Below are 17,701 nucleotides of genomic sequence, written 5' to 3'. Positions count from 1 at the left end.
GAGGTACATTGGATCGTTCAAGATTTCAGATCTAGTAGGTGAAGTGGCTTACAAGTTAGATGGTTAGAAGGGATTCACTCAACCTTCCATGTTTCTCATCTGAGAAAATGTCTAGCTGAAGACACGTCGCACGTGCCATTAACGGACATTGAGGTTGATGAACAGTTGAACTACATTAAACAACCAATCGAGATAGTTGACCGCAAGGAAAAGCAACTACGACACAAGGTTATACCCTTAGTGAAAGTGATATGGAAGCACCGCAAAGGATCTGATGCTATATGGGAAGTTGAAGAAGAGATGCGCAAATTTTATCCAAATTTGTTTATGTAATAGTTAGGTTTCAGGGACGAAACCTCTTTAAGGAGGGAAGACTTGTAACATCCCGTTTTCTAGTTTCGGTTAATAAACGAAAGTATGAGTTATTTGAGTCGGGCTAGTGTTGGGTTAAACAGATATGGGTTATGGACTTGGGTATGAAAGAAAGAAGGAAAGACCATGGGCTAAGCCCATGATCCATAAATATATAAACCATAAACAACACTAATTCCTCATTTACACATATTCCATACACCATTCAAAACACACACACTTAAGCTCTATCTCTCTCTAATCCTCTCTCTAGCCGAAAAATAGAATAGAAAACCGATCCCGACCCAAGGTACGATAGTATTATGTTGTATGAGCTTAAGCCCGTTAGATATGGTGACGAAACGACGAGCCGACATCATTAAACCGTTTAAGTAACGAGATCCGGGCGGAATCGGGTATAAACCAAACCTAAGATGAGCTTAGGGGTCACCCTAGCTCAGATCTGGATCGAACGGGACGAAAAACGGTGAAAAACGAGTTAAACCTCGTTTTTCCGGCGAATCCGCGGTTTTCCGCGGCTTTTCGACGGCGGCGCCGGAAAAGTTAATACGAGGTATGAATGTCAGGGAATGTTCTGACATTCCCTGACCTAACCCTAGTTCACTAAGGGGTAACTAACGAATTAGAAGTAATTCGCTAGCTGATTCGTCTAAGGAAATATAACGAACTAGCTTCAGTTCGTTAAGGGGAAAAGATAGCGAATTACCTTTGATTCGCTATAGTTAAAAGATAACGAATTGGAAGGTCCAATTCGTTACATAGACTGGTTTGTTATGGACTGATTCGTTAAGGGTCCAGTTCGTTAGAGGGTTCAATTCGTTACAAGAACCAGTTCGTCATGACAAGCCAATTCGTTAAGGATAAGTAACGAACTAGAAGTTTAACAGAATTACAGAATGGCCCTGGACTTAAACAAGAATGATTTAATTACAAAGAAGCCCTTGGACTTTTAAGTAGCAAACTAATTAATGATTCAAAATGCTAATTGAAAATGTGATAAGACAGTTAATAGAAAAAAAAAATTTCCAAGCTGACCCCAGCCAGGGGCTCTGCTCCTTGGACCCTGCTAGGGGCTGCCGCCCCTAAACCCCTTTACCAGGGGCGCTGCCCCCGGACCCTCGTTCGTTGAGGGTTATAATTAGACTAGAAACGCGAGATGAGTAGTGATAGTTAATTGATGCATGTAATTATTACACAGTTAGCCGTGCTCAACAGAAGAAAGGAATAACTACTAACGCTGAACGTAACCGACTTCAGGTGAGTTTCTAGCCCCACTTCCTTGCTATGTTTTCGGGGTTGTGTGCATTAATACACTTACCTTAAGTGGTAAGTGTATGTCTTGTGTGATTTATGTATGATGATTTCTTGACGGTGTGTGAACGATCTTCGGATATCGCATGTGCCGTCAAGTGGTAGTTAAAGGTATGATTGATATGTATGATGTATGAATGATGTACTTATGAATATATGTGATGTATATATGATATGTTAATGATACGTGAACGCTCTTCGGAGATTGCACGTATTGTCAAGAAAAGTATGTAAAGGACAGGTATGTTATAGCAGTACGAATATAGGGAACCGACCCTAATAGTATCGGCGAATGAAGGGAACGGACCCTAATAGTATCGGCGAATGAAAGGAACCGACCCTAATAGTATCGGCGAATGAAGGGAACCGACCTTAATAGTATCGGAGAATGAAGGGAACCGACCCTAATAATATCGGCGAATGTAGGGAACCGAACCTAATAATATCGGCAAAGTTAATAGAGCGAATTGCTCTTAAAACATATATGTACGAATGGAAGTATTATGTAAGTATAAAAGAAAGGGCGAAAGAACGAATGTATGTACGCATGTAAGTAAATATGAAGGTGTGTACCTTCGGGTGCATATGTCAGTATGTGAATGTATTGTATGTCGTCTGATTAACTAGAACTCACTCAGCGTAGCTGACTTTTAGTATGCACGCAGGTGAGTAGAATGAGGCAACTTGCTTGAGGGGAGGCACATGGCATGGATTTGAAGACACAGGCATCTCAATGAAGTGTTATGTTATGATGTTTTATAAGACAATGTTTTAAGTTTAAATGATGTAAATGTTCGCTAAAGACAAGAAATGATGGATATGTAATATATTGGTTTGAAGTTTATTATTCTGCGAAAGTTTTTAATTAACTCTGATATTTAGAAATGTGTTTATGAGTAAATCCAACGATAAAGTGAGGCACCGGTAACGGGGCCTTACAATAATTAAGATTATTATCGACAAATAATTTTTTTCTTTTATTAGTTTTTCTATCCGTGTGTAACAAGGGCTCTAACCTAGTAGTCGTTAAAAGAATATATATATATATATATATATATATATATATATATATATATATATATATATATATATATATATATCCAAACTCTAAATTTTATGTCATTCCTACTCTTTCTACAAAACTATGTCTTTTTATTTTAACCTTTTTCTATATACATATATATGTGTGTGTGTGTGTGTGTTTGTGTGTGTGTGTGTGTGTGATTAGGATCATTTGAGAACCATTTGAGAATTGAGAACTTTGAGAACAATTATTTAGCACTAGATTTTCTACAAAGAAGGGGGATTTAAAAATTCATTTAAAGGGTAGAAAAGGAATTTTATCTTCAAACAAATGGGGTCACGATGCTTATCAGAACACTCATGATTTAAACACTGTTGGAAAACAATCGAAGGTTCAAAGAGAACCATCAGATCCATAGAACCAGTTTTATATGTTGAAATCGATGCTTCACACAAATAGGGTTTTGTATTTTCTCAATTTTGATTAACACAAATCCCATTCCATGAGCGATCGAAACTACATATCTGATTTAGTGTGATCGCAATTTCAATTGCATAATCAATATGAGTTTGTTCATTCAATTGAAAAGTAGATAGTTCTAAACCACATAATGATCTATCCCTACTTCAATTTCCATGTGGTCAGGTGATCTTGTTAAAGTTTTATTCATAGCATGAAATTAACCATTGGGCATTTCTTATTAGTGATGATTGTGTAAACATGTTGATTATGGGATTGAATTTAATAAATTTTAATTTTTCTTCACTATATTGAATAATGCACACCATATGCTCGATCAAATGCCCGTATGAGTTTCAAACATAACTTGATATCAGGCCGATATTTTTTTGTAAGGCCCCATTGCCAGTGCCCTATTTTGGACGTTGGATTTACTCATAAACACAGTTCTAAACATCAGAGTTAATTAAAACATTCACGGAATATTAAACTTCAACCAGATTATATTACATGGCTTTCAGATTTTGTCAAATAAACATTCAAAGTAGTTTAAACATAAAACTTAGTCTTCAGAATAACATAACATTTCCTTGAGATGTCAGTATCTTCAATTCCATGCCATGTGTTCCCCTCATGCAAGCTACCCCATCCTACTCACCTGCGTGCATACTAAAAGTCAGCTACGCTGAGTAAGTTCTAGTTAATCATACAACATACAATACATTCACAACTACATACTTTCGTGTGTACTTCGTACTTTCATGCTTCGATCATAATATAAATACTTACCTTCATACTTTATTTTTAACTCTACTTTACATTATTATAGTCTGCCTCGGATATTATTTAGGTTCGGTCCCTTTTCTGCCTCGGATATTATTAGGGACCGGTCCCTTTCTACCTTGAGCATTATTAGGGCTCAGTCCATTTCTGCCTCGAGATTTATAAGGGCTCGGTCCCTTTCTGCCTCAGATATTATTAGGGCCGGGTCCCTTTTCTGCCTCGGATATTATTAGGGTCCGGTCCCTTTTTTGTCTTGAGTATTATTAGGGCTCAATCCCTTTCTTCTGTACCTAACCATCTCTTACATCCATTCATAACATACATACATATCATTCATACATTATACGTAGCATTCGTATTCATAATTATAACTTGACAATACGTGCAATATCCGAAGATCGTTCACGTACCGACAAGCAATCATTCATACCTTTCACATATATCACATATGGCATACATTTATCACTTAGGACAAATGTATTAACAATTCACATCAAGTATACACACAACCCCAAAAACATAACAAGGAATGGGGCTAGAAACTCACCTGAATGCAGTTACGTTCACCGTTTATAGTTATTCCCTTCTTTAGCTGTGCACGACTAACTGTATAACAATTACACATATCAATTAACTATCACTACCCATATCGTGTTTCTAGTCTAATTATAACCATCAACGAACGGGGGGGGGGCAGCGCCTCTGGAAGTGGGGTCTAAGGGCGACAGCCCCTAGCAGGGTCCAAGGGGCAGAGCCCCTGGCTGGGGTCGATTAGGATTTTAAGTTACTATTTAATTTGCTAACTTAAAAAGTTCGAGGGCTTCTTTGTAATTAAATCATTCTTTTCTATGTCCAGGAACCATTCTGTAATTCTTTCAAACTTCCTATTCGTCCCAGTCCCTTAACGAATGGAGTTCATAACGAATGAACCCATTCGTTACTTCATAACGAACTGAGTATTATAACGAACTGGACCTTATAACGAACTGGTCATCATCATAACGAATTGGACCTTAACAAATTGGTCATCATTATAAGGAATTGGACCTTAACAAACTGTTTATCATCATAACGAATTGGACCTTAACGAACAGGGGCTAGTTCGCCATTCTTTCATTAACGAATCAAGTCACGAATTAAGGCTAGTTCGTTAAACCTCCGTTAACGAATTAGGGTTAGGTCAGAAAATGTTAGAAACATTCTATGACATTTCGTTAACCTCGTACTCGCCACCTTTCCGGCGCCGTCACCGCCGGAAAACCGGGCAATGGCCGGAAAAGCGTATTTTTGCACTGTTTTCACTGTTTTCCGTCCAGTTCGATCCAGATATGAGCTAGGGTGACCCCTAGGCTTATATTTTGATCGGCTTATACCCGATTACACCCGGATCGCGTGACTTTAACGGTTTAAGGGTGTCGGCTCGTCGTTTTACGGCTAAATCTAACTGGTTTGAGTTCATACAATATCACACTATCATTACCTTGGATCGGTGCTCATTTTACCCTTGGGTTCTGCTAGAGAAAAAAAGAGAAACTAGAGAGAGAGCTTAAGTGTGTGTTTTGGGTGGTGTATGGAATATGTGAAATGAATTAATTAAAGAGAATTTATGGTTTATATATTATGGATCATGGGCTTAAGCCCATGGTCTTTTCTTCTTTCCTTTTTTTAACCCTAGTCCATAACTCATATCCATTTAACCCAACACAAGCCTGACTCATAGTAACTCACAACTTATTTTATTAACTGAAATGAGAAAACAGGATGTTACATTTTTCCCATTTTTTATTCTCAGTCTAGGCCCGAGAACCGACCAGAACTCGAGAGTGCATATATATTGGATCCGAAGACTAGCCTATGCAAGATATCAGTTTCAGTTAAATTTCGGGCTAGTTTTCGGGTCGACCATATTTATAATCAACACTAAATTGTATATATAACAATGAGAATTGGATGCTTAAAAGTGATTTTAGGTTACAGTAAAGAGGTTAAAAATCAAGTTTGGTCGTTTAGTTGTATAATGAATTTCAAAATCCGTCATATGGAATTCTAATGTATTACAATGTTGTACATATATGTATAATAATATTGTGTGTGTGTAACATGTTGTAGATATGTGTATATTTAAATATAATACATGAACTAATACAACTCAAAATGTAAGTACAGAGATGAAAAAAATATTATTCATATTTGAACCATTACTGCTCTAAAATATGTGTGTACAGAGTATTTACATGGATATACATATATGTACAGTAATACTATATATATATATATATATGTATATATATTTATGTGTAATCACTTTTTGTAATTGTATATATATAAATAATCACTTTGTTAATTGTGTAAACTGGTGTTGGCAGTATAGATTGCTTTTGTGTTATATTGTAACTCGAGAGGAAGTGGACGAAGTATATACTTATCTTTTTGCTCACTAAAACCCCAGGAAAGAAAACTGAAAAACAACATATGAGGACATAAGCAAAACATGTGGAAAAGAGTCAATAGAAAAATGATGAACAAACGTGGAAAAACATATGAGGATATTGAAGAATAGGTGAAAGACTTCATTTAGAATATGGTTTTTTAGTTTATATTATTTTGTAAAATAATATTTGATGCTCAACTTAGACTTTACTATTGGTTTGTAAGTGTTATGTTTTAACTTATACGTTACTATTGTTTTTTTTAATTACTTTTGTTTTGAATAAAATTATTAGTTTATAATTTGAATATTATGATACATATATACATATTATACATGCATATATATTATGCAGGTTATACATATATGTATATAATGTTAATTTTATATGTTTGTAAATTTAGCAATTGTACATTTGCCAACTAATAAATCTATAATAGATATAAGTCGGTTTACAGATTGCTAAACACTCAACTTCGATTACCACTTTAGGCGGTTCTCTTCTACTTTTTTTATGCTTTTTTTTTATTTTCTCAACATATATTATTTTTTACAAGTTTATTCAAAAAAAAAAAAGTTTAATTATAGTCAATATTTTTTTCGTGTAATATTACATATGTTTTCCTTCATTAACTCCAACTAGTAAAAGAGCCCACGATTTGCGGCGGGGACACAGGTGGATTTTGGTCAGTAGGGGTTTGTTTGTTAAGGTACTGGCATTTTACAGAGTCAAAATTTGTAGTCTGTATAGTTTGGGATAAAACACATAAGAAATTTATAACATTATCATATAAACTAAGTTAAACACAATTGCATATTTAAGTTTTTATTTTTTTTTAAGTTAAGAAATGCTGGTTCGTTACGTTACCGTTCATTGGTATAGTATAATCTTCAAACTAAAATACCAACTGTACGATCTATTGAATTAAATTAGGCATATAAAATAATTTGCAAAAATTGTTTATGATACTCTTGTTCAATGTGGTTAAAGAAATGCTGAAGGTTTCTTTAAAGGATGATCCATATATGGTTTTGACCAGACAAGAATGAAGACCAGACAGGTTGCGGCGCAGCTTGTTGCCCGTTTGCCTGCCACTTTATTGTAATCGTTTTATAGCAAATTATATAAAATTTCTTTGTTACCTGAAAAAAAAAAAAAAAAAACTACCGTTTGGCAATTTCACATTGAGCTAGAAGTCAGCATGTAGCAGCAACAACTTGTCTTCAAAATATGACCTTTAGCTTTGACAAACATTTGATGGTAAAGTTCTATTATTCCAAAGTACAGGAAAAAAAATAATTAACCATGCCGAAAAAAGATTAGTTATGTTTAAGCGTGATAACAATAAAGTTTGTCTCGCTGGAGAAAGGTTCATTGTATGCTATTAACGGTTATAATGGCATCCTCTTAATATTAAGCACGTTTAGTATCTGGAAAATGAGTTTTAGGGGAAGATGTCGATAGAAATACGCGAGTTTTGCGGAAGGATGTTGGTAAAAATTCGCGAGTATATCATGGACGAATGTAACATATAAGAGGATAATAATAAAGGAAAGTTGAATAGAATAGAATAAGTCTATAACAGGCTGCTTTGACACCACAATGAGAAGCATGATTGCCATAATTTACCAAAAGAATCAAGTCTCAAATAGTTCTAAAAAAGTTGCCTTTTAGAGTTGACAAGTTGAGCTTGCACGTGATTTACTGGCTGCATCACTAAACACAAACACAAATTTAGCTAGAAATTGTATGCTGAAAACTGAAATTCGGTTGCAAATTGAAATTAAATTATTAAAACTTACCATGACGGATGAGAAGACTGAGGAACGAAAGGTGTGTAAGCGGTTTCCCTTTCGATAAAATGTTGACGCGCCTTCTACTTTTCTTATTAAAACTCTGGAAATTTTTTGCAAGTTTAGCATATGTGATATTTTGCTGGCCTGCACCAAAATATCAACATCAAGGATAATTTATGATCAATTGATGGATCTATCTAGGGCCGTAAATGAACCGCACACTCGACAAACTGTTCGTTGGGAACTTCGTTTATGTTAATTCATTTGAAAAAAGAATGAACATGAGGAAGGAATTTCGTTTGATTAACTAAATGAACAAACACGGACATAGCCTAATTTTTTAAAATAAGATCAAGATTCAAGATACCGACTGTACCTACTTCTTCTCTTCTTCTCATCTGCTTCAACATGCCATGATTTCCATGCCTCAACATAGTTTCCAAACAGGTCACTTAAAGCTGCAATATTATCAACATGACATAATTTTAACTTTACTTATTAATAAATACAAGGTCATGTTTTAGTATAACATGTGAAATATCTATTAAAAACAGTTGGCTAAAATGGGTAGTCAAAAGTCACTCAAAGTGTATTTTCAATGTATAAACACCATAGATAACATTAATCATAAAACTAAACTATTAATGAAAGATTATCCCTTTTGTAATCATATTTGACACAATAAACAATCATAAAAAAGATATTGGATAAAAATCATTATGGGTCAGCCCAAATGTTTGACATCTTGACCCGCCATTTTACAATATTTAAAATTCAACAATTTACCTACACATCTATACTGAGGACGATAACTATCAGCCAAGTTCTCCCAGTTCTAAGCCAACTTTAACTTTTTGTCACCCGAAACTCCTACCTTTTGTGCAATGGAAAGTGTGAACGGGCCAAAAACAAATTCCTTTGAACTGTGTATAGGATGGATCTGTGTTGTAACATGTTGAGTGTTGTGGTGTCAGCAATGGTTTTAGAATAAGTACCAAAGCATGTTAAAATAAAGTGCAATCCTAAAAATGGCCACATGAGTTGCACTATAAGGTATATGAAAAAATTTGCAGGTGCTAAAGTATTCAAACATTGATTAGAAGATGAAGTTAGTACCTTTCAGTACATCTGATATGGAATCATATAGCATAACGAACTTGTCGGTTGGTGTTTGGATCTTACTCCATTCAACATGTTCAACCTTGCAAGTTTTTTACACCATTTACAGAAAAAGAAAAAATGGAAATGAAAAATCAAACCATAGTACTTTTTAATTTCACAAATCCAAACTTTTCTACTTGGTTGATGAACAAATCTACAATATATAGTATCAGAAAACAAACACGTGTACTTGAGATACCGCGGAACAAGGTTGATGTATCAAGATTTATCATTATCACTGCATGTTCGATATTAACAACAATTCAAGTTCAGATACATTAAGAAAATCAGCTAATTGCCTTTCAATCGAATCTTACTTCATTACCCTACAAAAAAATATCCCAAAACAAACATATAATAAAAACAATAGAAACAGAAATCATCAAAAGAAACACCAAATCAATCCAATTAAACAGAAACCCTATAATGAGGGTGATGATGAAGTTGAAGCAATTAGGATTTTAGGTGGTGTGTATAAACAAGATAGAAACTGAGTAATTGATTGCAATTGAAACTCACATCAAATAAATAAAGGGAAAATAGAACAACGGGAAGGGTAAGCGTAGTTAACCGGATTCAAGAATTAATTGCAATTGAAGCCTTTCATTTCGTTTATAATTGCAGTTAATGCCGCCGGAGAGTGCGCCTGAAGTTCAAGTGTAATGTTCGCAGACGACGATGCACATTAAATTTTGCGGCGTCTCGCCGAAATTTGTTAAATTACAATATTACACATCGTATTTCTTTTATATGTAAATATAGATAACATATATTTCCTTCACAAATTATACGCATATATATATAGTAACATCCCGTTTTCTCGTTTCGGTTAATAAAATAAAATATTAGTTATTATGAGTCGGGCTTGTGTTGGGTTAATTAATATGGGTAATGGACTTGGGCTAATAAGGAAAGAAATAAAGACCATGGGCTTAAGCCCATGACCCATCATATGTAAATAATAATTACTCCATAATCCATTCATTTTCACATATTCCATAAACCACCCAAAACACACACTTAAGCTCTCTCTCTAGTTCTCTCTTCATCTTAGCCGAACCCAAGAGGAAAACCGAGCATCAACCTGAGGTAATGATAGTATGATATTGTATGCATCAACCTGAGCCGACACCCTAAACCATTAAAGTCACGAGATCCGGATGGAATCGGGTATAAACTGGTCAAAAGACGAGCTTAGGGGTCACCCTAGCTCGGATCTGGATCGAACGGGGCGAAAAATGGTGAAAAACGGTGCAAAATACGTTTTTCCGGCCACCGCCCGGTTTTTCGGCACGGCGGCGCCGGAAAGGCAGCGCGGATTTAAGGATGTCAGAGAATGTTTCTAACTTTCTCGGACCTAACCCTAATTCGTTAGCGGTAACATAACGAATTAGCAAGCAATTCGTTATGCCCATTCGTTAAGAAGAGATAACGAATTAGAAGCAGTTCGTTAAGCCTTTCGTTAAGTAATTCTTTAACGGGGAACTGACGAATGAACCCCCAGTTCGTTATAAGAGCCAGTTCGTATAAAGGTTCAATTCGTTATACAAACCAGTTCGTTATAAAGGTTCAATTCGTTATAAAGAGCAAGTTCGTTATAGATGCCAGTTCGTTATAAAGGTCCATTCGTTATGAGATAATGAAGGAGTTAATTCGTTAAAGAACTGGATGACGAATTAGAGTTTGAAAGAATGACATAATGGTCCCGGAACTTAGAAAAGAATGGATTAATTACAAAGAAGCCCTCAAACTTTCTGAGTTAGCAAATAAAATAATAATTAATAATTATAATGAAAAATGTGTTAAGACAGTTAATAAAAATAAAATTTTTCCAAGCAGACCTTGGACCCCGCTAGGGGCTGCCGCCCATAGTACTCCGCTGCCAGGGGCGCTGCTCCCGGACCCCTGTGTTGGAATTACGTATGCCCGAGACACATATTTATATTAATGTGGCTAACTGTGTTTGATCCAAGTCGGGTCATACCCAATAACAAGCTAGACAACACCAAATGTATTCTTTAATGATTTGATCATTTAAACGAATACCGAACACTAAGTGTTTAGAAAATTGGTTTTCTAAACAAACACACTTGATAATTTAAATAAATTATCTGGATAATTTATTTATATAAATTAATTATTTAATTGGTTAAATAATTAAGATAGCATGTATGTTTTATAAAATTAGTTTTATAAAATATGAGATGGAGATGTTTTAAATGTTAAAAACACAAAACAAAAAAAAAAAAAAAAAAAAAAAAAAAAAAAAGGAAAAACAAACAAACCGGCCACCCATGTGGGGTGGTGGTTTTACCCAATCAAACTCTTTGGTTCCTTTTTAATCCTCCATTTTCCCATACATGCATTTTGGGTCTTGTGTTTTGTTATAATTCAAGAGTTGAATCAAGTCACAAACACTCTCTTTTCTCTCTCAAAACTCACGGCCATATTGGCTAAAAAATTGGGAGTCTTGTGAGCTTGTTTAAGTGTTCATAAATCCTAGCAATCAAATTGGTGTTGTCACAAATAGCTTGGGGTATCACTATCTTGAGGTCTTCTTCTTTGGAGGCTTGCCATTCATCCACCATCATCTTCAATATCTTACTTATTCTTCTAAAGGTAGAAGAAGGTACATTTACATTTTGTGAGCATATTGTTCTTGTAATTTTGATCCTTGTTCATTGGGTTTTGATTTTAACATAATGGTATGTTCATAACTAGATTTAAAATCTAAGCTTCCGTTGCGTTTTCTAGTTAAATATGGTTAACTTGACTTTGATAAACTTGTATAAAACCCAACAATGGCATCAAGAGCCGGTTACAAGGACTTATGCTCCTTACATGTTCATAGATTTCGGGTTTTTCATGGGTGAAAAAGGGGTCCGAAATTTTGGTGGATTTTACCCCTCATGGTTTTGTAAGATCTTGACATGCATGCAAAGATCTTAGGAAACCATTTAACATTTGGATGTTGAAAATAAAAAAAAATATATATAAAAAAATTTTTTTGGGCCGTAGCCTCTTGGGGGGGGGGGGGGGCCGATTTTTTTTTTGGGGTTTTGGGCATTGGTTGCTTAGGTTGCATGCTTAGAACATTTGGTATGTTTGGATGTGTCATAACCGAAACCTAGACCTTGGATGTGTTGATTGTTGTTTGTGTATGTTGATTATGTTTATTATTCAATATGGTTGTAATAATTCATAATCTTAGGCTTGTGTAATTTATTTATTCATAAGTTGGTTTGTAATAAATAGATTAGTTGCATTTTCTTTTTTTTAGAAAAATATGTATTAGGATACATTTTGTAAAAAATTGAAGATGCAAGAATTGGTGGATTTGGGCCTTGGACCGAAATTTTGGGCTTGTTGGGCCTCACCGGCCCATCATGGGATTCAAGCCCATTAGGCCCATAAATTTCACTCTTGGGCCCAAGAAGACTTTTGGGAGTTTGGAGCCCATTAACAAGCCCAACAAGAACACAACAACTTGGAGAGGATACTTGAAGCATTTGGATGCAAGATCAAGTGGGAGTCAACATTCCATCCTTGTGTCATGTTTTGTCCCTTAGGTGTGACTTATGACCTATACTTGTTTCGGCTAACAAGTATGGTCAAACTTAGCGGTTCTCGGTTATGACTATATTTTGCATGTGTTTGCTTGGTTGTTTGTTTTACTTATTGTAATGTGTGGTTGATAGATATTAGGATATCCAAACCGTCACATAGGAACGACAACAAGCATAAAATGGGTTCTAATATATATTTGGTAATATCGCGTCAATTAGTTTAATTAAATGGGTTTATTAAAACTAAGCGATTACTCACATATAATAAAATTGGTTTTATTATAACTTGAACCTTGAAAATTGGTTTTCAAAATCGCCATATTACTAAATGCATGTTAGGATATGGCATAATGTTTTTCAAACTAGAATATTGGAAAACTTAAAATCCCTTTTTTATAATTACCAAGGAAACAAGTCTTACACCATCCTTTTGTATGACACTTAACGTATTAGGGAACTTTAAATGGGATAAAGGTCACCTAACCATTTTGAGCAAACTAATATACTTAGGGTAATATTAACATATTTGTGGGATAAAGGTCACCTAACCACTTGTATGTTAATCTTACATGTTTATACAAGTAGGACGACTTGAATTGGAAACCATGTGATAAAGGTCACCTAAGCATGGGGTCCAATGGTGTTGATGGGATAAACATGCCAACACGAAATAAGGATTTCGAATGGTCCCATACCTCTAGAAGTTGCAAAGGGTTGCAATTGTCAAGGTTGACTACCTTGTTAAATCAAATAACGGGATAAAGGTCACCTAACCGAAATTTGATTTATCGTTGGATTCTAGAATTTAATTATTATTTTAAAATTTGGAATAAAAGGGTATTAATAATTAAATTGTTTATAATACTAAAATAAAACTTTGTTAAATTTTGTAGATGGCCGCTAACAATGCAAACACCTCTACCCATAACACCCGTAACCTATCCTTAAGAACCATCCTTGAAAAGGATCGTCTAAACCATAATAACTTTATGGATTGGTATCGCAACTTGAGAATAGTTCTCAAGCAAGAAGAGATATCATATGTCTTAGACGATCCCATTCCCGACGAGCCTAACGTGGAAGATGAGGAGGCTTATTTCGATTGGGTTAAGTACACCAAAGATTCGGTGCAAGCCTCTTGCCTCATGTTAGCAACTATGATTCCCGAAATCCAAAAGGATTTCGAGCATCATGGGGCATACGACATGATAACTCAATTGAAGGAAATGTTCCTTCAACAAGCTAGAGCGGAACGTTTCGAAACGGTTCGAGCGTTTCATGCATGTCGTATGGAGGAAACCCAAAGCGTCTCATCTTATGTCCTAAAGATGAAAAGCTACATTGAAAAGCTTAATAGGTTGAATTGTCCCGTGTCTAATGAGTTGGCTACGGATTTGATCCTCAACTCATTGACCAAAAGGTTTGAAACTTTTGTCATGAATTATAACATGAACGGGTGGGACAAAAGCATTGGTGAGCTTCACGCAATGCTAAGAACGGCCGAAGCGGGAATGGGTAAAAGGGTTTTACCCGTTCTAACAATCAATGAAGGCAAAAGGGGACATAACTCCAACCCCAAAGCAAGTGTTGCTAAGGGCAAGGGCCACGTCCAAGGAAAGGGAAAGAGGAAAGCCATCACGCCCTACAAACCGAAGGAAAAGAAGCAAAAGGTTGCGACGCAAGATCCATGCTTTGAGTGTGGAGAGATAGGTCATTGGAAAAGAAATTGTCCGACCTATCTCAAAGCGTTAAAAGATAAGAGGGATGCGGAGCAAACCTCAGGTATTATCTTTACTATATATGTTGAACTAAATGTTATTTCTTCAAATACATGGGTACTTGATACCGGATGTGGAACTCACATTTGCAATTTGTTGCAGGGGTTCAAAAGAAGTAAGCAACTCAACAAAGGGGACATTAGTCTCTTTATGGGCAATGGAGCAAGAGTTGAAGTCCAAGCTCAAGGAGACTACATGTTAAAGCTTCCAAGTGGTTTGGAAGTAATTTTGAAAAATGTTTTGTATGCTCCTAAGTTAAGGAGAAACATTATTTCCGTGTCCCTTTTAAAACAATGTGGCTTTGATCTTAAGTTTATTGATTATGATATTCATGTTTTGATGAATGGCATATTTTATTTTAAAGCTATACCCATGAATGGTATATATGAAATAGATCAAAGTGGTATGTCACATAGTAGTTCAATGTATAATGTCAACACCAAGAAACTCAAGAAGGACTTGGGTGATTCCTATCTTTGGCATTGTCGCCTTGGACATATAAGCAAGAATCGCATGCAAACTCTTCGCAAGAGTGGTATTCTAGAAACCAATGAGTTTGATTCATTTGATGTATGTGAATCTTGTTTACAAGGCAAAATGACAAAGCAACCCTTTAATAAGACTTTTGAAAGGTCAAAAGAATTATTGGGTATCATACATTCGGATGTATGTGGTCCTTTTAGACCAATGACTAGGAATGGTGAAAGATACTTCATTACATTTATTGACGATTATAGTCGATATGGTTATGTGTACTTAATGAAACACAAAGATGAAGCTTTTGAAATGTTCAAAGACTTCAAAGCTGAAGTAGAAAGACAACTCAAAACCACAATCAAAGTACTTCGTAGTGATAGAGGAGGTGAATACCTAAGTAGTATTTTTCAAGATCATCTTAAGAGTTGTGGAATTATTTCACAACTTACTCCACCTGGAACACCACAACATAATGGTGTGTCTGAAAGGAGAAATCGTACCCTATTAGATATGGTTCGATCGATGATGGCTAGAAGCACTTTACCTCTATCATTTTGGGGCTATGCTTTACTTTCCGCTGTTCGCATATTGAATATGGCTCCAACCAAGAAAGTGGAGAAGACACCTTTTGAAGTATGGCATGGAAAGGCTCCATCGCTATCATTCTTAAAAGTTTGGGGTTGTGAAGCTTATGTAAAGCAATACACCCCAAACAAATTAGAAGTCCGATCCACTAAGTGTATCTTTATAGGTTATCCTAAAGATGATTTAGGATATTACTTTTACGATCCTAGTGAGCAAAATGTTATTATTGCTCGAAAGGGTAAGTTCTTGGAAACTAAGTTCCTTGAGGAAGGAACTAATAGTAGAACAGTGAAATTTGATGAGGATCAAGAATCACAAGATGATACACAATTGGTTGATACTAGCACTCAACAAGAGGTTGTTGAAAGTGATCAAGTGGTTGATCAAAACACACAAAACGTTCGCAGATCTGGTAGAATTAGCAATCCACCTGAAAAATATGGATTTTTTGTAGAAGGTTGCTACGTGGTAGATTCGGATGAACCAACCACATACCATGATGCAATGTCCAAGAATGATTGTGACAAATGGCTCGAAGCCATGAACGTTGAGATGCAATCCATGTATGACAACCAAGTTTGGGAATTGGTTGAACCACCACTCAACTCCAAAGCTGTTGGAAGTAAGTGGGTTTTCAAAAGGAAAACTGATATGCATGGAAACTTGGATACTTATAAAGCAAGACTTGTAGCTAAGGGTTTCACTCAAACTCAAGGGGTTGATTATGATGAAACTTTTTCGCCTGTGGCAATGCTTAAGTCTATTAGGATATTATTTGCCATAGCTGCACATTATGATTATGAAATCTGGCAAATGGATGTCAAGACCGCTTTCCTAAATGGATATCTTGAGGAAGATGTCTATATGGTTCAGCCTGAGGGTTTTGTCGATCCGAAACATCCTAAAAAGGTATGCAAGTTAAAGAAATCAATCTATGGATTGAAACAAGCATCTAGAACTTGGAATCATCGTTTTGATGAAGAAATCAAAAATTTTGGATTCATCAAGAACGCTGATGAGGCTTGTGTGTATAAAAAGGCTAGTGGGAGTATAATTACCTTCTTAGTATTGTATGTCGATGACATTCTACTATTTGGAAATGACATTCCAACCATGGAAAGCGTTAAGGCTTGGCTTGGAAGTAGATTTTCCATCAAGGATCTTGGTGAAGCTGCCTATATTTTGGGAATAAAGATCTATAGGGATAGGTCAAGGCGCTTGATAGGTTTGAACCAAAGTACATACATTGATAAAATCTTGAAAAGGTTCAAGATGGAAAACTCCAAGAAAGGTTTTGTACCTATTCAAAGAGGGACCATATTGAGTTCAGCTCAATGTCCAAGCTCAAAGGGTGAGCAAAACATGATGAAACAAATCCCATATGCTTCTGCTATAGGATCCATCATGTATGCGATGATATGTACTAGACCGGATGTGTCATGCGCTTTGAGCATGACAAGCAGATACCAACAGAATCCAGGAGACAGTCATTGGATGGCTGTTAAGAGCATATTGAAATACCTTAGGAGGACTAAGGATATGTTTCTGATATATGGATCTGGTGAGGAGGAACTCGCTATAAAAGGTTACACGGATGCGAGCTTCCAAACTGATCGAGATGATTCTCGATCACAATCTGGGTATGTGTTCACTCTTAATGGAGGAGCTGTCTCTTGGAAGAGCTCAAAACAGGAAGTGGTAGCATTGTCCACTACAGAATCAGAATACATCGCCGCTTCATTGGCAGCTCAAGAAGCTGCATGGTTGAAGAAATTCATTACCGATCTAGGGGTGGTCTCTTCCATTCAAGACCCCCTAGAAATCTTTTGTGACAACGAGGGTGCGATTGCACAAATCAAGGAACCTCGTTCGCACCAAAAGACAAGGCACATAGAGCGGAGATTCAACTACATAAGGGATGAAGTTGAAAAGGGAAAGATATGTATTCGCAAAGTTGGAA

This window comes from Bidens hawaiensis, unplaced genomic scaffold (genome assembly GCF_021521415.1).
Source record: "Bidens hawaiensis isolate Kalapana, Puna unplaced genomic scaffold, B.hawaiensis_p1.1 tig00028281_1, whole genome shotgun sequence".
NCBI classification, from domain to species: domain Eukaryota; kingdom Viridiplantae; phylum Streptophyta; class Magnoliopsida; order Asterales; family Asteraceae; genus Bidens; species Bidens hawaiensis.
The sequence above is the reverse complement of the archived record's forward strand: the minus strand, read 5'-3'. Positions refer to the sequence as shown.